This window comes from Lepidochelys kempii, chromosome 15, assembly GCF_965140285.1.
Source record: "Lepidochelys kempii isolate rLepKem1 chromosome 15, rLepKem1.hap1, whole genome shotgun sequence".
NCBI classification, from domain to species: Eukaryota; Metazoa; Chordata; order Testudines; family Cheloniidae; genus Lepidochelys; species Lepidochelys kempii.
The window spans coordinates 6,684,222-6,704,774 of NC_136394.1; the positions used below are offsets into that span (position 1 = coordinate 6,684,222).

Sequence of the window (20,553 nt, forward strand, 5' to 3'; positions counted from 1 at the left end):
GAGGATTTTTTTTAAAAGAACATTTTTCTAAATTTCCCAGAATTTTTTTTTGACATATTCCAACCAACACAACTCTGAAAACGAATCAAAACAGCAATGTTTGAGTGGGTCTGAAACTAGGCACGGGACACTCAAGTAACACCAATTTGGGGTTATTCCTTTTGTCAGGCCAAGAATATTAGGATCCCAGATTTTCCTGCACCATTTTTGGTATTTCTGAGCATGGCCAGGTCCCAGATGTTCAGAGATGTTCCAAAATGAAAAATAAAATTAACTGCATTTGTTTGAATCTCAGAAATATTTTGCGTTTCCTTCCTTTTTTTATCTGAATAATCATGAGGACATAGGAACTGTCATACAGGATCAGACCAATGGTCCATTTAGTTCAGTATCCTGTCTCCAAAATTCAGTTTCTGTCCCACATGAAATTCTGAGACTTTGAAATTTGGTTTTTGTTCCAAATCAGGATGAAAAGTTGAAGTGTTGGAACGTTTTGTGAAAGGAAATATTCCAAATATATTTTGTTTTGACCTTATCAAAATGATAAAAGTTGATATGTTTTGCTTAGATAAGGTCAAAATGTTTCATTTTGACTATTATTTATATAATTTGATGTAATTATAATAAGTTGAAAAATCAAAACGATCACATTGAAATGAAACATTTCAATAACCTCCCATGAAAATTTTGATGCAATCGATACATTTCCATGAAATATTTGCATTTCATTGAATCAGCATATTCCAATAGAAAACTCTTCCATCAGAAAATTTTCAACCAGTTCTGCCTGGGAGGAGCTCCCTGTAACAGTCTGCAGAGTCCCCTCATTGTCCTCTTTAAAGCGCTGCTTCACCATGATGGCTACAAAAAATCTTGCCAACGGGTAGTCAGCTGCAGAACTGAAACCACTGCTTAGCATGCTGACTGGTACCGTCTCGTTGTTTCCTTTTGCTCCCCAACTGCATCAGCATGTTCTCTCATCCTTTGGGTACGTCTATACCGTACTCACTGGGTGTGATTGCAGCTTGTGTAGACATACCCCAGCTAGCTTTAAACTAGCTAGTTGGGGTCCCAATGACGCTGTGGCTAGCCACCCAAGTACTGCCGCAGCATCCGGGGCAATGTATACTGGGCAAGTACAGCAGAACCCATGGAATCCTGGGCCATATATCCTTGCGCTGTTGTGACTTTACTGCTCTGGGTGGGTATGTCCACTGCAGCTGCAATCATGCCCTGTGATTACAGCCAGGGCCGGCTCCAGGCACCAGCAAAGCAAGCAGGTGCTTGGGGTGGCACATTTGCAGGGGCAGCATTTAGGCCACCCCTTTTTTGTTTTTTTGCTTGGGGGCCAGCCCTGCGGGCGCTCACTCAGGCAGACACTGTCCTGGCCCCCAAGCTGCTGCCGAAGTTCAGGTGGAAGAGCAGCAGCGGGTGACCAAATTGGGCCCCGGGACTGGGGTTCAGCAGGAGCAGCAGCAGCGCGAGGGGGCGCCCTGGGGCCGCTGTGATTCGCATCGCCGGTGGGCTCCGACATGTGGTGCGCAGGACACTTGGGCTGGGGGGCCGCCCTGTGGGGCGCATGGAGGAGCCACCTGCAAGTGCCGCAGGACAGCCGCCCCCCAGCACCACAGCCGGGGCTGGGCGAAGTGGGCCGACCTGCCCAGGGGCTGCAGCAGGGCGGCTAGGATGGAGCAGCAGCAGCGGGGCCACAGAGGGGACCAGTGCCCGGGGTGCTGCCGTGCGGGGCCCGCGTCCCACTCTCCGGGGCTCCGCTCCCTGCCGGCTGCTCCCACTAGGGCTGCCCTGCCCCTGCTCCTCAGCCCCCTGCTGGGGCGGTCCCCCTGGCTCTGCCCTCCCGATTCCCAGCTGGTCCTGGAGGCGGGAGCCCTGGCTGGAGGGACCCTGGGTTGAGGCGCGGCCCAGGAGCCCCACAGCTTACCCCGACCCTGCCAGTGCCAGACCGGCTGGAGGTGAGGGGGAAGCGGGTGGAGTCAGGGCCCCCCTGGGCACCAGGAAGGAGTCGGCTGGATGCAGCCTCCGCCCCTGCTAGTGTCATGAGCAGGATGCTGATGACCCGCTCTGGGAGCAAGTTACCAGTGACCCAGGGCTGGGGCGGCAGGGGGTGCGGATGTGTGTTGGGGGGGTGAGAGCCCAGGGCTGGGGCGGCAGGAGGTGTGGGTGTGGGAGAGTGAGAGCCCAGGGCTGGGGCGGCAGGGGTTGCTGTGGGGGGGAGGGCACTGGTGGGGAGGAAGGTGGGGAACCCAGAGCTGGGGGAATAGGGGGTGCAGGGTGGGGGAAGAGCCCAGGGCTGGAGCAACAGGGGAGAAGAGGGGGAGCCGACGGCTGGGGTGGGGGGCAGCCCAAAATATTTTTGCTTGGGGGTGGCAAAAAACCTAGAGCCGGCCCTGATTACAGTGTAGACATACTGTGAGATTGCAAGTTCTTTGGGGCAGGGGCCAGCTTTTTGCTCTGTGTCTGCACAGCACCTTGCACAGTGGGGTCTGTTCTATTAGTTTAGATGGAATATAGGGACCCAAAGATGTTAACACAACCCAGGTACTATCCAGCATTAAACAGTATTAAGCAAGGTCCAAGTATCAGAGTTAGTCTGTATCCACAAAAACAACGAGGAGTCTGGTGGCACCTTAAGGACTAACAGATTTATTTGGGCATAAGCTTTCGTGAGTTAAAAAACCCACTTCTTCAGATGCAGGGTTCAGGGTCTGGTTCCACCTCAGTGGCTTCCCGTGGCTTCCATTGTCCACAGGAACGGTGAACCACGGCCACTGGGAGCTGCAAGCAGCCATACCTGCGGATGCTCCATGTAAACAAAGCGTCTTACGGCCCGCCAGGGGCTTACCCTGAATAAGCTGCAAACCAAGTTTGAGAACCACTGGTCTACAGAAACCTCAGCCTGCTGAGTGCCATGGCAAATGCACCATTGAAAATCCTTTTAACCTTTTATTAAAGGTAAAGAAAAGAAGGAGAAACAGTTAAAGCATTGGAAATGTGAAGCAGAAAAGAAAGCTTTCATTTTCACACCATCCCTTGCTCCCTCTCCCTTTAGCTGGAGAGAGTTTGTAGAAAGAAACCCCCCGTGTTTGTCAGTCTCTTAGATGGTATCAAAGATGGTAAGAACTGTCCAAGATGTGAGTTGAGATGGGGCTGGAGCTGCTGCTGTTAAAGTCCAATCCTGTTTCATCCCAGGTGGTGTCTGGGAATCAGCTGGAGCCAGTAGAGTTGATGATAGCATCTGGGTCTTTCTGGCCTGCTGTAGTCAGGACGTTTCTCAGGGTTAGGATGATGAAGGTCTGGTCCTAGGAGATGGTGGGGGTGGCAGCCCTGAGTGAAGCTTGCTCCAGTAGCCAAATTTTTCTTCCCAAAGTCTCTTTAAGGACCCATACAGGGAGTGGTGCGTGGAACAGCCAATCTGCTCCTTATTTTGTCCACCAATTGCCAACACACCAATTTTGATTCATTAATTTCTGGTCCCACATTTTCTTGTTTCCCAGGCATGATCTTAACACAGTCCTTGAGTCAGATCAGGAGGCCTTCTTGTGTGGAATAATCAGTCTGTCTCCCTGGCGTACCTTTCCCCAGCAACATTTGCTATTTTAGGTGCCTCTGGCATCTTACAAACTTTTACATATTTTTACAGTTGTGCTCATGATTAGGGTAAATTTGTAAGCCTAGTTATCACAGCAGGTCCTGGTCCATGACTTCAGAGGCACTACAATACAAATAGATTACAGCAGTAATAGGCACTGAGTGGCTTGAACCAAAAAGCTGCCTCTGAGCAGTACAAAATGTTGTTGGAGCTTGGATTTGGTTCCAAACCTTATTGAGTGGGCCTATCCCTAGCAGAAAGCATTCAGGGAGGCTGCCAAGTCTTCTCCACCTAGCTAGGGTTGTTCTGTATGACTCCTGACTGCAGCATCCTTTTAAATAGCATGGGATTGAACTCCCAGTCAGGGCCTGCAGAAGGTTAGATAAGAGAATACAAACCACAACGGTTGCTCTTTTTTTTTTTTTTTTAAATCTTTCCTTTTTTATTATCTTCTTAAGGCTTTAGAATTATCTTCCCAGACACTACATTAATTTAGTCAGGGCAGGTAAGGTCACATTCAGATACAGTTGTTCATATTTATGTATATTTGCCAAAGAAGATAAATGGAAAAACAGACTAAGAGAGAGAAGGGTGGGTAGGAGGAAGTCTGAGTGGTGGGAAGAGAGGCCACTGCCCCACTGGAAAGGCTCAGGCAGGAATATTAAGGCCAAGGTCAGCCTGAGGGTTAGTGGGTGCAGCTCCTTGTAGGTCAGTGGTGGGTTTAGCCCATGTGAAAGTGAGCAAGGAAGTGTAGTCGTGTGTGTATATGGTGTGTTGCACATATGCTGGGCTGTGTATGTTTGGACTGGGCAGTGGGCATGGTGAGCAAGTTGTGTGCGGTTTGTGCAGGAGCATGCCTGGGGTGTTTTGTGTGTGTTTGTGCAGAGCTGGTGCATTTGTGGAATTGTGTATTTGCATGGGGAGGGGAAGTGGGGGTGAACACATGTGTGGGCTTGGTCTGGTTATTACGTGGCTGTTTGTGTGCATCTTTGTATGTGATGGGAGGATGTGTGTGTGATGTGGGTTTGTACATGGTAGAGGTGTGCAATGGGGGTGTTGGTGGCATCTACGAGTGTGGCGTGGGGATGTTCATGTACACTGTGGGGGAATGTGTGTTTATATGTGGGAGGGGGTGTGCATAGGGGCTGTGGGGTGGCAGTCTGTGTGTGTTGGTGTGGTGTGTGTATGCGGCACAAGGGTTGCCCAATGTCTTGCTGGAGCACCACAGGGATAAGAAGCCAGTTTGGGCACTTGGAGCCCTCACCCCAAACCACTGGCTAGCCAAGAGCTACCAGGGAGTCCTGAAAGCCCGCAAGCCCCCAGTCCTGCCAAAGCACAAGGCTGGCCAGAATCTCACTGGCCATTGAGCATGGAGGACTGCGATGTAATGGAAGATGATGGGGAAAATAAAATTTAGTAACATGGGTCTCGGTAGTGAAGCATGAGTCTTGGCCAACACTGCGTGTTCCATCAGCAACATGACGCCTCCACCCACTGCTCTCCGGAACCAACGGGATCCACGTGCTCAAGGTGGACGGAGTGTTGCGGAATTGCTCTCCTGGTTCTGTGGGATTTGCAGCGGCACATGGTAATGATAGTGAATTTAGCTGCACAGTGGGTCACCCTGAGAAAGGATTTGCAGTCAGAGGGAGACCCGCTGCCTCCTGCTATGTGCAGAGGAGCTGACTGGCTTGAGAACAACAGGGACATTTCCTGATCTGTTCCCATCTTCTTCCCTTACCACCCCCCACCCCACATTTGGAAACGTCAGCAAAGTTTTATATTTTGAAATTCGGACAAGCTCTAGGCGGTGCAGGTGGGATTTCAAGGCTCAACGATGGTAGCTGTTTTCAGGAGTCGGAAGTAGAATCAGGGCTTATCCTGGGCCTGATCCCACAACTCGTGACCAAATAGCACCTCACTTTGTGAGCAGTCCTGGGGGCTGCTGAAGATGAGCAAGGCTGGCAGGATTGGACTCTGAGTTAATAAGGTTCTCTCAGGACAAACCCAGCTTCTGAATGCTTACAGAACACTAGCAGCTGAAAGCTCTTGTTGCACGGGTGTAATTCGTGAAGCCAAAATGCTTGAGAACATAAAAATATTTGTGTTGCTACTCAAGTTGAAGGTAATGATGACTACGGGTGCGCGAGTGTGTCTGTTGTGCTGGAAGATTTTTGCATCTGGTAAATGAGGGGTGTGTGCTGCAGTGAAGGACTGTGTGTTTTTGGGGTTATTGTGTTGTTGTGTGGATGGTTGTGTTGATTTGTGTTGGGGTGTGTGTGTTGGGAAATGTGTGTTGATTTGTGCAGGTGGCAGTTGGGCCCTGTAATCCATCATCTGTGCAGCCTCCCTCATACAACCAATGAAATTGCTACAGTTAATTTGCATGCAGAGTAAGGATGGTGATTGGTTGAGTTATCTCTTATCTCACAATGGTCTAGGACTCTCGGCATGTCATAGATGTACATCTTACTGTGGCTGTATAATGCACGGATGTGATTTGTAAAGTCAAAATGCTTGAGAATTTAAAATTGGACAGTAACAGACTATGAAACCCAGTGATGATTGAACCTGGTGATATTCTGAACAAAAAGAGCTCTCAGCCATGCTTGTAGCTGCTTCCGTCACTTCAAACTCACTCTACAGACATAATAGGTTTCAGAGTGACATTCAGCGTTGACAATCCTGGAATCTTATTATATAGCTTATGAGCCATATTCTACCATCCTTACTCATGTTGAACAGGAACTCTGAGATTTGTCCATTGAAAGCATTGGATTTAATTTTGGAGCAAGATACCCCTTTACGCTATACAACACTACACTCCTTTTATAAAGGGATGATATTGTTTCACATGACCTTCTCATAAGCAAACTAGGGAAATATAGCCTAGATGAACCTACTCTAAGGTGAGTGTACAACTGGTTGGAAAACCAAACTCAGAGAATAAATACCAATGGTGCACAATTGAGCTGGAAGGGCATATCAAGTGGGGTCCCACAGGGATCGGTCGGGGGGCTGGTTTTATTCAATATCTTCATAAATGATTTGGATAATGACACAGGGAGTACACGTATAAAGTCTCCAGATGATACCAGCTGGGAGGGGTTGCAAATACTTTGGAGGACAAGAGTGGAATTCAAAATGATCTTGATAAACTGGAGAAATGGGCTGAAATAAATTGGATGAAATTCAATAAGGACATATGCAAAGTACTCCACTTAGGAAGGAATAATCAATTGCATGCATATAACATGGGAAATGATGGTCTAGAAAACGATCTGGAAGTTACTGTTATGAGTCAACAATGTAATATTGTTGCAAAAAAAGTGAACATCATTCTGGCGTGTGTTAGCAAGAGTGTTGTAAGCAAGACACAAGAAGTAATTCTTCTACTCTACTCATTACTAACAAGGCCTCAGCTATAGTACTGTGTCCAGTTCTGGGCACCACACTTCAGGAAAGCTGTGGACAAATTGGAGGAAATCCAGAGGAGCGTAACAAAAATGATTAAGGACCTAGAAAATATGACCTTTGAGGAAAGATTGAAAAAATTGGGTTTGGTTAATCTGGAGAAGAGAAGACTGAGGAGGCATGATAATTCTTCAAGTAGGTAGAAGATTGTTATAAACAGGAAGCTGATAAATTATTCTCCTTATCCACTGAGGACAGGACAAGAAGTAATGGGCTTAAATTGCAGCAAGGGAGATTTAGGTTCGACATTAGGAAAAACTTCCTGTCAGGGTAGTTAAGCATTGGAACAAATTACCTAGGGAGTTTGTGCAATCTCAATCATGAGAGATTTTTGAACCAACCTATCAGGGATGGTCTAGATAATTCTTAGTCCTGCCTCAGTGCAGGGGACAGGACAAGATGACCTGCTGACGTCCCTTCCAGCCCTACATTTCTATAATTAAAAAAAAAAAAATCCCACCTTTGCTGAGGAAGGTCTCCCAAGGTGCAGGCACTGCAGAAGACAGCTATAAAATTGCCCTCAGAGGACCGCCATTGCAAGCTCTGGCATAGGAGGCATGCCTGGGATGGGGCTGGGAACAGGAGGTGAATGTCAGGATGGGGATATAGCATGCAGTGCTGCAGAGATTCTGAGCAGCGCGGGGGTACAGAGGGCTGTATGTGGAGGCCACCTTAACCTAGACAGGCCCCAGGGCTAAACTACGCTTGGGGCATCTCCATCCCCTGAAGAAGGCCAGGATCAGGGAGGCACAACCAGGGCTAAAAGCTACTGTAGCCATCCTGCCCCCAGAACTGCACATTCTGGGCTGCATTCTTGGAGCCACGGCACAAAATCTTACCCTTGGAGTCAGGAATTACTCAGTCTGCATCCATCTGGTGGAACCTGGCTCTAGATGGCATCAGAAGGTCTGTCAGACCAAAGAGAGAGCAGTTCCCCCAAATCTGCCAGATTAGCAATGAAATCTAGCAGAAACAGGGCAGAGTTTGAAAATCTTTGTCATTGCTATGTCCACTAGAGAAAAAGTACCTTCTATTCAGGCATTTCTTTCCACCCACATGGCAGGTCTGGCTGCACTGCAAGCATATAAATTCTTTAACACATGAGAGAAGGAAAAAGATAGAGGATTTATCACAGATTAAGGACAAAATTAAGAGATATGGTAAAAAAAAAGTTGTTTGTGAGTAATTATTGGCTTTTATTTATGATATGAACCAGTGGATGCACATGTGGCTGACTGAAAGATCACCCCTGTGAATTTGATGAACTATGCGACTCCTTAATAAAATAATTTGCATGCGGAATACATAATGGCCATGTGAAAGACAGGTTGCTAAGGGAAGCTGCTTTAACCTTAACCTGAGCCAGACATCTGCAGAGCCAGTGAAATTAGCAAAATGCAGATTCAGGCTCTGAGTGACCTGGTAGAGAATCAGCAACTCCTCATTGTGGCCTCGTTTCAGAAACAGAAAACTCGGAGCAACAGACACCAAAATGACCATCGAAGCAAGGACTAGATTATGCAACCCTTACTCACTCTGGTAAGTGTTTACTCACTCAAGTAATGCCATTCACATGACGTGGCCCACCCACCTTAGAGATGCAAAGCTTAGCCTGAAAGAGAAAAGGTTCTCTTGACAAGCAACATTTCCCACACACCAGCTGTGCTCAAGAACATCTGCCCAGCGTTCGGTCGGTGTAGAAGCGTGGATTCACTGCTGGCACACTCCTGGTGGATGAGTGTGACATAGCAGCTCTTTCCTCTCCAACGCCCCCTGCTGATGGTCACTCCAGTTTCAGGGTGTTTACCCCTTCTTGCAATTCTCTTTCCAGCCAGGTCACATTTTAGTTCCACCCTTTTCAGGGTAACGAAGTCAAAAACTAAGAGTCCAATGTACTTACAAGAGGTTTTCAGCCCAGGCTCTGGGTTTCCAGTCATGCTTATCGCCTTCTCAGGGGCTGGTACGGGAAGCCAGGCTCTTAGTTTACACTGGGTTTCAGTCCAGGGACCCAGTAACCAGCAGCCACAGTCTGTTCTGTTAGAATCCTGGCTGCTGCCTCCTTGGACTTTTCCCATCACAGGCTTTTTTCAGGCCGTCACCCCCCCACCCCCAGTCTCTAAGTTTTCCCTTTGTTCAGGGCCCGGACTTGCAGGGACCCCCCCGGCATCCCAAACCAAACCATCTTCTCGCCTCCTCAGGCTTGGCCTTTCAAGCTTACATTTCCCTTGCCCTATTCCTCAAACACCTGCTAGCATTCTTGCTCTGGAAGTCCAGGGCCTGCCCCACCATCAGGACTCACCACCATAGCCTGCTCCACCCCAGAAGCTGCTCCGTGTCTTTCCTGGCCCTGAGCTTTCTCTTCAGACTTGCCAGACTCTCTACTGCCAAGAGAGGGACTACAGCCCTCCTCTACTCTGGGCTTCTTTTCTTTATACTAACTACCCAGCTCTTCCCCCAGCTGGGACTCATCTATCAATGGGCCTGGCCCAGCCTGCAGGTGCACCCAGGTACTGTGACTGAGCTCCAGTTAACTCGTTCAGAGCCACACTGGGGCATGCACCCTGTCGCAATCAGCTATCAAATACATGCAATGATAACGATCACTTCTAAAATGTGTGTTGCACAAGTTGAGCCAAAAATGGTCACGTGCTCAGAGAAGAATAAAAACAGCAAATCTCTTTGTAGGTGCAGTGACTGCACATCAGACTGCTTCAGACAGGCAAAGACAGCTCCCCATTAATGGCAGAGAGGTACCTGTCGAACTGCATGCTGGAGTTTAACGTGATGGAAATTATAGAAATTATATAATTAAAGGAAATTATACAATGCAGTAGCTTAAGACACTGTACAAAACAAAGTTGTTATTCATATTCAGGATATAAAAGACAAGTACAAGGGAAAGCAACCATTACAACTGATTTTAAAATCAGTATCACTTAATTTGCCGAATAGTAAATGCAGATTTACCAGACGTGTCAAGACTAAAAGCATGTCTAGCCATGAACTTATTTTAAAAAACTGTCGGCTATCAATGGCCCAGTATTGCACACAGAGAACACAGGCAGCATACTAAGGAGACTTCTCAGTTGTCTTCCAAGGCCTGGTATGTGCAAAAGAAAAACAACATATTAAATGAGACAAATCAGAAACTGCTGAAATCCACCCAATAAGAAAAACGCCTTTTGCCTTAACAGATAAGGTAAAAACTCAACTTGATAATATGGAAAAACTGAGTGTAAGTGAAAAGCAGAACAACTGTCAGACTGGGTTTATTTATGGTTGCACGTGAAAAGCCAAATAGAGATATGCACAGATTTAAATTAAGCCATAAAAAAGTGAACATTACCCAACGAAAAATGTTGAAGAAGTGGCACCTAAATTCTCAGAAGCAAACAGTATTCTCGGCATTAGATGCAGGATGTGCATTTTCCCAGGTAAAGCTGCAGCATTCATCAAAAGCTAGTGGCTTTTAATATGTTATTTGGACGTTATAAGTTAAGCAAATGCCATTTGGTATTAGTTTTACTCCCAAGGTTTTCAAAGAGTAATTGCACAGCTTTTGGAGTCATTAAAAGGTACTAAAATTATAATGGAGGATGATGGTGATTAGAACATTTGGGGTGTGTACCTAAAAAAACACAAGGAAAGATCTAGGTAAATTCTGTTGGAGATGAAAGAAAGACACCTAACCTAGGACTTTCAAAAGCAAATATTGCTCTAACAGAAGTTTTCTGTAATGGATACAAGTTGAGAAAAGCTGATTCAGATAAAATAAAAGCAATCATTGAAATGCCCACACAATGCAAAGCGGAAAGAGAAAGAGATTATTGTGGATGATAAATGATTCGGCACAATACATTCCAAATCTATCTGTGGTCAATAAGCTCTGTACGGAATTGGTGGAGGATGACATTCCTGGGCATTGGAAGGCATCTGAGCGGTTAAACACACTTATCGCCAAGCCACCTGCTTTAAAATATTATGATTTAACCAAGGCAGGAGACACATCTTCATAGGGATTAGTCGCATTCCAAAGACCTAAACAATGGGCAAAGTTAGTCCTTCAGCTGAGACAATATTGATCACTTGAGGCCCAATTCGGCAAAACATTTAAGCACATGCTTAAGTCCCGCTGAATTCAGTGTTTAAGGTGAAACCCTTTGCTGAAAAGGAATGGGATTACTCCTGTGCTTATCGTTCAGCATGTGCTGGAGTGCTTTGCTGAGTCGGGGCCTTTAGGGAGCAATCAGCAAAGAGGGCAATCCTTTGCTAATAGGAAAGAGAATGATTATTCCAATGAAACTGAGAAAATAAAATGCTGACTAAAGGCTCGACCCTATGAGCGCTGAGTACTCTGGCTCCAATCCAGCAAAGCACACCAGCATGCACCTAACGGCATAGTCTTAGTAACTTCCATACTGAGCATTTTTAATACATTGAAATCAATAATAACAGAAAGGAGGATTGGTTCATTGAAAGAACCTAAGGATTCTTCCATTAGGGGGGAAAGGGGGTACCATCTCTGGTGCTTGCAACACTGAGAGCATGCACCTCCTACAAAATACCTCCCCTCCACATGCAGAAATGTGCCTCTGCATTGTGGACCTCTGGCTAGCACTGCTGAGCATGTGTCACCTTAGAACCAGTCCCAGCACTGCACACGCCTGCCCCAGTGCACACCACACTCTTCCAGTGCCGGGGTGGACAGGAGCTGCGGGCACAGCAGCTGCACCGCTGCGGCTATTTCCAGCCGCTCAGCATCACTGACTGGACACAAAGGGAAAAATGGTGTTTGAATTTATGTTAGTTACAGCACGTTAGCAGCGTCTTCTCCTGTGGTGCTTTTTCCCTATGAAGTTAAAGGCCACAGGATGAAAACAATGTGTCTCCGCAACAGAATACCTGATACAATCCAAACCCTTCCATGCCCTGCAATATAACAGTTTGCTAATGTAGAGATGGGGTGGGGGTGGGGCAAGAAGCTATTCACAGAAACACATGCTTCCTTCAGCTCTTCCGTAGGGATGCATGTCCCATTGTGGGGCCCTGAAAAACCGGTTATCTTCCCAAAAGCTGCAATTGTCAGATCAGTAACACAAACAGTCCCCTCACCCCCGCCCCATCCCAACAATGCATCCTACTAGCAATGGAGGTCTTTGCCAGGCTTTCTCTCCCCCCCACCCCCATCCTTATCTTCTGTTGTCTTCTTGTGGAAGAAGAGATAAAAGTAATTCTTATGGATGCTTCTCCAGTGAAAGCTGGCCGCCCCTTCCCCCACTCCCGCAGCATCTCCCTGCTCCATCCAGATAAAGGGTGAGGGCCAAGCACATGTCATTTTCTTTGTGCAAAATCAATATTCAGCAAAGTTTATCTGTCCAACATAGCAGGAAGCACTAATTTCATCCGTGTCAATTACTTTGATAAATGCTCATAATGCTCAGGGTGTGAGAACAAGATAAAAGAATTACTGAAATAAAAAACACCCCCTGCATGGGCACACACGGTCTCCCCCACACCTAGTCCCCCAACACATATTCCTGAGGTTACATGAACCCAGCTTTGAGGAGGTGCGTTGATTGACAGCTGCCAAATCTTCCTCCAGCTATTGAACATGCAAAGTTTTCTGAAGGTGGATGGTGGAGAATGGAATACTTCGTTTCATGCAGATCTGTGAGCTGATGCACCTGTACGTTCGGGCAGGTACTTGTGTGTATAGGAATGTTTTAACATGCGCCTTCCAGTGCACTGTGTATTCCTGATTCTACATTGCCTTGCACCTCAGGTAGTCTTTTGGACCTGTGCAAACGGAGAACAAAGTGGGTGTGAAATCCTACCATTCTGATGTTTTACCACTTTGCACTGGTGTAAATGACTATCAAGGCCCAGCACCATGCAGAAGCAAGCCCTGGGTTCATTTTTAATATGCTCGTATCTGTTTGTGTGTGCTTGAATGATTGTATGTGTGCATATGTTTTTTTGATGGGATCTGTGTGTATGTGCAGCATTTTCATACACGTCTCTTTCATATTATTAAATTCTTCAGCTCAGAAATCATGCTTTGGACTATGTTTTGTAAAACATTGGGTACATTTGAGCACAGCAGGCACTCAGATACTAAGGTGATGGATGCCGGTATAAATCCCTTAGATAGATGTGGCCAAACCCCTGGATTGTAACAGTCTGATGGGCATGGAAGCAGCATGGCCTAATGGATAGAGCCCTGGACTGGGAATCAGGAGTTTGGCTGCTGGGTGACCACGGGTAAGTCACTTAGTCACCCCTTGCCTCAGTTTCCCTTTCTGTAAAATATGAAGTGCTTACAGATTTCGTGATTAAAAGGACTAGATAAGAACTAGGTATTATTAGCAACAACCAGCAGGGAGAATAGTAATCAAGGCTATAGCTTAGCACTTGCAGTACATATAGAAACAGCACTGGGGTAGCTCCGTAACTCATTCCGCTCGATCAAAACCACTGACTTTGCACTAAAGTATTGTGAACAAGTAGCGCATAAAGTAGCTTTAACAGCATCACTTCACACCTGCTTTCATCTCATGCTGCACTTAAGAAACAACCCCGTATGTCTATAGTAATTATCTAACAGAAAGGGCTTGATTTTCAGAGGTGCTGAGCTCCCATAATGCCACTTGCAGTCAATGGCATGCAAGGCGCTCAGCAGCTCTGGAAAACAGGTACAAGGTGGCTCAAGGTGGGCGCCGAAAAATTGAGACTACCTCAAATAAATAGCCACTTTGAAAATGTTGCCCAAATGCATGAAGGTGCCAAACTGGGTGGACTCATTTTCCTCAGATTGTCCCAGGTGTCTCCAGCAAAGCTTTGGGTCTGACCTCCATTCTCCACGCTCAACCGCCCCAGCAGACTCCACAGGTCAATGCCCAGTCCCGGAGCAATTGCTCCCGCCTCCACTCACATCTGCAGCAGCCCTGGCAGCTCTGTGTCAGCAGGAACGGTTACAAATGACTCCTTCAAATATCTTTGATGCCTCCCTTCTCAGGCAATTTGTCAGGCTGCATGGAGCATCGCTGCCCTGTGCTCATAGAATATCAGGGTTGGAAGGGGCCTCAGGAGGTCATCTAGTCCAACCCCCTGCTCAAAGCAGGACCAATCCCCAGTTTTTGCCCCAGATCCCTAAATGGCCCCCTCAAGGACTGAACTCACAACCCTGGGTTTAGCACAATGCTCAAACCACTGAGCTATCCCTCCCTCCATTCCCTGTCTGTTGAACAGAGGAGCTTTCCAACTTTCCCTTATCTGCTCCATTCAGAGATGGACGAAGCCCTCCTGGGTTGCAGAATTTTGGACTTTTCCAATGTATATGTCTGAGTTCAGCCAGACAGGTTAAAGGGGACCCCTCCCAAAACAAAGAACTGCAGAATGGCAGAAGAGGCCCAGTCCAGCTCCTGTTAAACTCCACCCCTTCTGCAGCCCTCAGACTCCGCCCCTCTCTAGAGCTCCTGGTCCTCCTGCCTCTTCTACAGTTCTAAGATCCCACCCCATCATGAACTCTGCCAGTGAAGTCTTACCCATCCCAGAACCCACCTAGACTGAAACAAGGGGAGGGAGATCTTTTTAACTCAACATTACATAGTTCTACCACGTCTTTTAGAAACCCATGCTCTGGAGATAAAACCACAGGCCCCAAATCCTGAAGGCTTAACTACAATGAGAGAACCAAGCAGATGTGACAGATGTATAGTCATGTCGCCGAATGCACGACTGGAAGGCGCTCAGGTCAATGATGACCACAATCTAAGAACTTGAATAGAACAGAATAGAATAGAATGAGTAAGGGTGAAACTGAGGAAGGCATTCATGATTCATCCCACAAAAATGTTGAGATAGGAAAGACCTGCTATGTTATCTGACACATCCTCCTCCAGCCAGAGCAGTATCGTTCCTCCTATCCGCTATTAATATTTGCTATTTGTTATTTGTAGGTTTGGCAGAATTCAATGTTTAAAAAAATAATTTTGATGGACAATATCAATGCTTATTTTTAAGCAGTTTTTTTTTCAAAAGTTATCTTTTAAAATTTTCACAGCTGTGCAAAATTATGGGTTTTAAGCATTTATTTTCATTTTTATCCATTTAAATTTTCAAGGGTCATCTAGTCTAACCCGCTGTCAAGATGCAGGATTTGTTGTGTCTAAATTATGGGGGAGACTAGACAATACTTAATTAAGGACAGTAGATGCAGAGATTCAAAAAGTTAAAGCTCTATAACTGTTAAAACACAAATTGTCACCGTCCCTCGTCAAAATATACAAAGTCAATAGCCTTAAATCAAACTCTAATATGTTCTCAAGCAACATTTGTCTTACTTTGCCTGTCTGCAAATTTCCATGATGATTGCTGGAGATATTTTTCAGAATAGCAGCTGTGTTTGTCTGTATTCGCAAAAAGAAAAGGAGTACTTGTGGAAAGCTTATGCTCAAATAAATTGGTTAGTCTCTAAGGTGCCACAAATACTCCTTTTCTTTTTGGAGATATTTTGTTGTCGGTTTGCTTGTGTAGACATTTCCTAATAAAAATCTCACCCTTCCAAGCTTAGTTATTGGTATCATCTTTTGGAAGTGCATGACACTTCACAGAACAATCAAGCGATAGTCCTTGCTGTGAGAAGCTTACAATTGCAAGAGGAGATTGCCTTTGCCTGAATGATGGGGCTGCCCTCATGTCATTGGTTGGATCAGTCCACAGCTGACTCATGAATGGGTCTGGTTGTCTTTTACATTAAGGCCTTATCTACACACAAAAGTTGTACAGCTTTACACTACACTAGTATAGTTACAGTAGATCCCTTTAGAGTGGACATAGTTATTCCAGCCAATTGTTATTCTACAAACAGCACAGACTATTTTCAAATACCCAATAGATGCTCAGACAATGGAACAGGTTTGCAGAGGATTCATGACGCTTTTTTTTAAAAAAAAGCAGAGCACCAAAATCCAGCAAACTTTTTTATTAGGTGAATACGATTCCACCAACTCTTATTTTTATAAAACACACTATATCTCATTGACAAATATACAGATAAGTATGGGCATAAAGATTAAAATTAAACTATGGTTGGCAAAATAAATGAACATGTTTTGATACTTGATTTGAATTTCAAATAGCCAAAATTTTGAGAAGAAGGGATTTTTTATTTTTATTTGACCAGCCCAGATCAGGACCACATCATCCCAGGTGAAGCCCACAGTCAGAGAAAGTACCTACCCCACTTACAGTCTAATTACACAAAACAGAAGATGGTAGAAAGGAAATACTGTTAGCCCCATTTTACAGGTGGGGAAGCAAGACACAAAAGGACTAAGGCCCTGATCCTTTAAGTCCCTAGCTCCCATTGGACTTGCCCCAAGGCTACCCAGGAAGTTTGTAGTACAGCCAGGAACAGAACACATAGTTCCTGAATCCCAGCTTAATGCCTTAGAAATCATATAGTCCTCTCTTTTTTTTTATTGAGCTCAATCACTCACTCCCTAGTTCAGACCATTTATTAACTCACAGTGGGGCACCTTGTCATTAAGTCCAAGATCCTGCTGTATATTTTGTCTTAGCAAAAAGAAAAAAAAAAGGACTAAAATAAAAAAGACTTATGTGGATGACACATTTGTTACAAATGACACAATTACTGGAGTGTGTTTTGCCAGGAAAGAAAAAGACCCAACAACTAAAAGCCTAAAAAAATTCTAGTGAAGAATGATTTAATTTTGTAGATAATTTTGACTCATGTAATTATTTGTTTAGTTTTTCCTAAAATTAGAAGTATGTTAACAGCACTTCAAGGGGCTTATTACAAGCACCCAATAAGAAAGTCTGTCTGATTAGTAATACTCTGTTTGGCAAGCAAAATCCATTTTTATTTGGAACAAGTGAAACTCTGTGTGCGTGTCATCAATTCAACTAATCTATTTCTGAGTTATACAGACAAAATGTCGGGGGCTGGGGCTCTGATTAGGAAAAGCACTTTAGCACGTGCTTAACTTTACACATGTGCTCAGCACAGGCACGGTAATTTCCTGGATGACTGAGAAGGTGTGGCAGTTTTGCTTCTAGGTTACCAGTTCAAATCCAGCCTATGGAAAATGAGCGTGAGGGTCCTCCTGATGGAACAGTTCTTACATCACCAACATCATAGACCTGAGCCCATCTGTGTGGGTAGGATTGGGGTGCTAAGGATATGTGCTGTGTGGCTGTGGAGTATCGTGTGGCCAGGCACAACCTAGAAATTGCTGAGCAGAAGGCAACCCAAGCTGGTGGAGCTAAGCATCTTAGGGGTTTCCAAGGCACTTCTCACTATGGCATTTTAGTGCTAGTGATGAGGATGAGGTTTAAGACCATGTCTTCTCAGAGGAGCCCACACCTACCCCCATCTCACCCTGTATGCTTGAGATTAGGAGAGGCAACTTTGGTCACCTTTTTCTACTCAGGCTGAAAATGTACCTGCTCAGAAGACCAGCCACACCATTCCAAAGCTGCTTTCTGCTCTTGGCTGTTCTAGATTCTCTTCTTGGCTCTACCAGGAATGGGGAAAAACATGCATCTCATTTCTCCAAAGTACAAATGGAGGCCAATTTGCAAAAAGGAGAAAGAACTAAATTTGCTGAATAAATTGTTCAGTGCATTCCCCACTCCTGCTCTAAACATAATTTGAAATGTAAATAGGGGGCTAAATCAGTACATATGAAGGCAAATGCTGTGCCAGCTAAAGGATCCCTTGCATTATACATGTTACCAGATGTATTATACGGTATGGCAAAAGGATCTACATCACAGGGCAAAAAGATCTCATGCATTCTATACTGTAGCAAAAGGATCTCTGGAAATAATCACTTTAAAACAAGAAGCAGTGCAGAAGGATCACACACAGTGTAGCACTGAGGAGGGGGGAGAAGGGAGCAGAGGGGAGTACTAGAGATTCAGAACATTTCAGACCCAAGGGTACAAAGGTGGCTACAGCTCTGCTGAAAAATGGCATTGCAGTCTGACACCATTCCAGGTAAATGTCTCGAATAGTACAATAATACCTAGCTCTTATCAGTAGATCTGAAAGAGTTTTACAAAAAGAGGTCAGTATCAATAGCTCTAATTCACAGATGGGGAAACTGAGGCACAGAGCAGCAAAGTGACTTTCCCAAGGTCATCCAGCAGGCCAGTAGCAGAGCCTACAATAGAACACAAGTCTTCTGAGTTGCAGCCTAGTGCATTGCCCACTAGCTCACCACAAAAGATTTGAAAATCATAGAGCAAAATTGGGAGGGGATGGGGCAAGTTACACATCAGTACATTGCTGCATGTGGGTGTAATTTACACAGAAAAGGGGTGGAAGGCCAGGACCGCAGCAAGAAAACAAACCAATAGGAGGTGAGTGAATAAGTAGAGGGTAGAAGGGCCCACTTTTTCCTGCTTCAGTTTTACCCTTCCACCTTTTACAAACTACACATAACACCTTGCAATCACTCAGGCTAAGTTACCACCAAGTGCAATTTACACCTCCTCTCAGCTGGGCCTCATAGTTTTCTTTATGCACCTAAGTTTTGTTATTATTTATATTACTGGAGTGCCTAGAGGCCCAGCTGAGCTCAGGGCTCTGTTGTCCTCAGCACAAGAAAAACGGGTAGTGTGAGACAGTCCTTGCCCCACAGAGCTTACAAGACAGAGATACACAGGGAATGTCAGTGCAGAGAAGGGGAACTGAGGCACAAGAAGAGGAAGGGTATGTCTGCAGTGCTTCTGGCTGTGTAGTTCCCAGTTTGCCTAAACATACATGCACTAACTCGAATCAAGCTGATGTGCTAAAAAGATCACTGCGTCCGCAGCAGCTTGGGCTGGCTGCCCGAGCACATAGCTAGGATCTCAGACAGGCCTCGGAGATGGGTAGTCTGAGTGCTACTCCTCCCATTGTGGCCAAGCCGCTGTTTTTAGCACACCGGCTAAATTGGAGTTAGCATGTGTACGTCTACCTGAGCTGTGAATTACACATCCAGCCGCTGTGTTGACATTCCTTAAGTGACTTGCCTAAGGACACCCGACAAGTCTGTGGTGGAACTGGGAGTTGACCCCATGTCTGCTGAGCCGCAGTTCAATGCCTGAACTGCAACACTGCCAGGTAGGTGCTTCTAGAAATGTGCGCAAGGAGGACAGAGGGAAATCGCACCTGCCACTAGCATTCATTTTCCCTCATGAGACCCTAGGCCTTGTTTCTTCTCTGTTAAACGCCTGCAGAACCTAGCCAGTACTTCCATCCAAAATACAATGGCATTTGAAACAGGGGTAAGCTGGCTAAATCCAAGCTGAGAAAGGCTCATAGGCGAACCTAAACGGCATCTAAGCTGTTCCAACCTCTCTGCTTTCCCACCTATGTTGGCTAAGTGCGCACAAAACACATGGTAAGCGGCTTCAGGGAGCGTGGGGGAGGTTAGGGCGAGAGAGAGGGAGAGAGACAGGAAAGAGACTCAAACGAGAGACAATTTCCCCCATCCCCCTCAATTAACATGGGCTTCCTAGGAATGGAAAGTATTTCTGCCTATTGCGCCCTCTTAATACATCATATCTCTAATCCCTCCTGCACTCTGACCTTACCCATAATCCCCACTGCTTTGTGCTGATGCTTCCCTTAAAAGTCTTCATCACACAACACACATGGCATCCCGGAGTTAGATAGAGGACGAGACTTAAAAAATGCTGGTGAAGAAGGGGTTTAGGGTGGTTGGGGAAGGGGGGGGGAGGAATATGGACACCCAGATAAATTCCCCCTGTCTGAGCAGCAAACTGTTTCTGTGATAGGGCATGGATTGACACTAACTCTAAACCTCCCTACCCGTCCCCCACACCCTTTCCAACTCCCTCTTTGCTCCCCGCTCTACCAGAGAATACAAAGCTCAGACTTGGATTATCTTCATTTCCATATGGAGAGCCGTGTAAGCCAGTTCAATGCATGGCTGGTCATTTTGTTCACAACTTTACAGCAAGCGGGAGCAAAACCCACTGGGAAATTAACCATTCATCTCATCTCACCTTGTGTGCACACGCATAGATCAGCAAATACATACACTTGGTTAAAATATAGTCCACTCCCTTTGCTAATTACGAGACAGTTGCCCTAATCTTTCAGGGCTTCTTTCTGAAATTCTCTTTTAGTTCTCTTTCCTTTTAAATTTTTTTTCTTAAATCTATCTTTCCAGCTATCACATGGGACCATCCCTTACTATTGGTGGATGCCCGTTCGTGCTCAAGGAAGTAAGAGACTAATAGCAATTGTCTAAACCAGGGATAGCCCGGACTGGTCTGCCAGAGCATCTCCATCCTCACCTGCAGCTTCCATGGTGAATACAGCCCTGTGCTCATCCACAGTGCTCTGACAGGGCCCCATAATCCTACCTGTGGCTAGTCTAGTCCCAGGCACTCACATAGATTTTTTGATGCACTTGACTTCTGCCTCATGTAGC

At 45.7% G+C, this 20,553-nt stretch overlaps 1 long non-coding RNA gene across 1 annotated transcript in view; it reads right to left on the reverse strand.

Annotated features, from left to right (window-relative positions):
- Window positions 1-3,703: 3,703 nt before the first annotated feature.
- LOC140898678 (uncharacterized) overlaps window positions 3,704-20,553 on the reverse strand; it is an 81,120-nt gene continuing 64,270 nt past the window's right edge. Inside the window, exon 3 of the long non-coding RNA XR_012155057.1 lies at window positions 3,704-3,730. This is a non-coding gene — a long non-coding RNA (uncharacterized LOC140898678). The remainder of the gene's footprint in view (window positions 3,731-20,553) is intronic.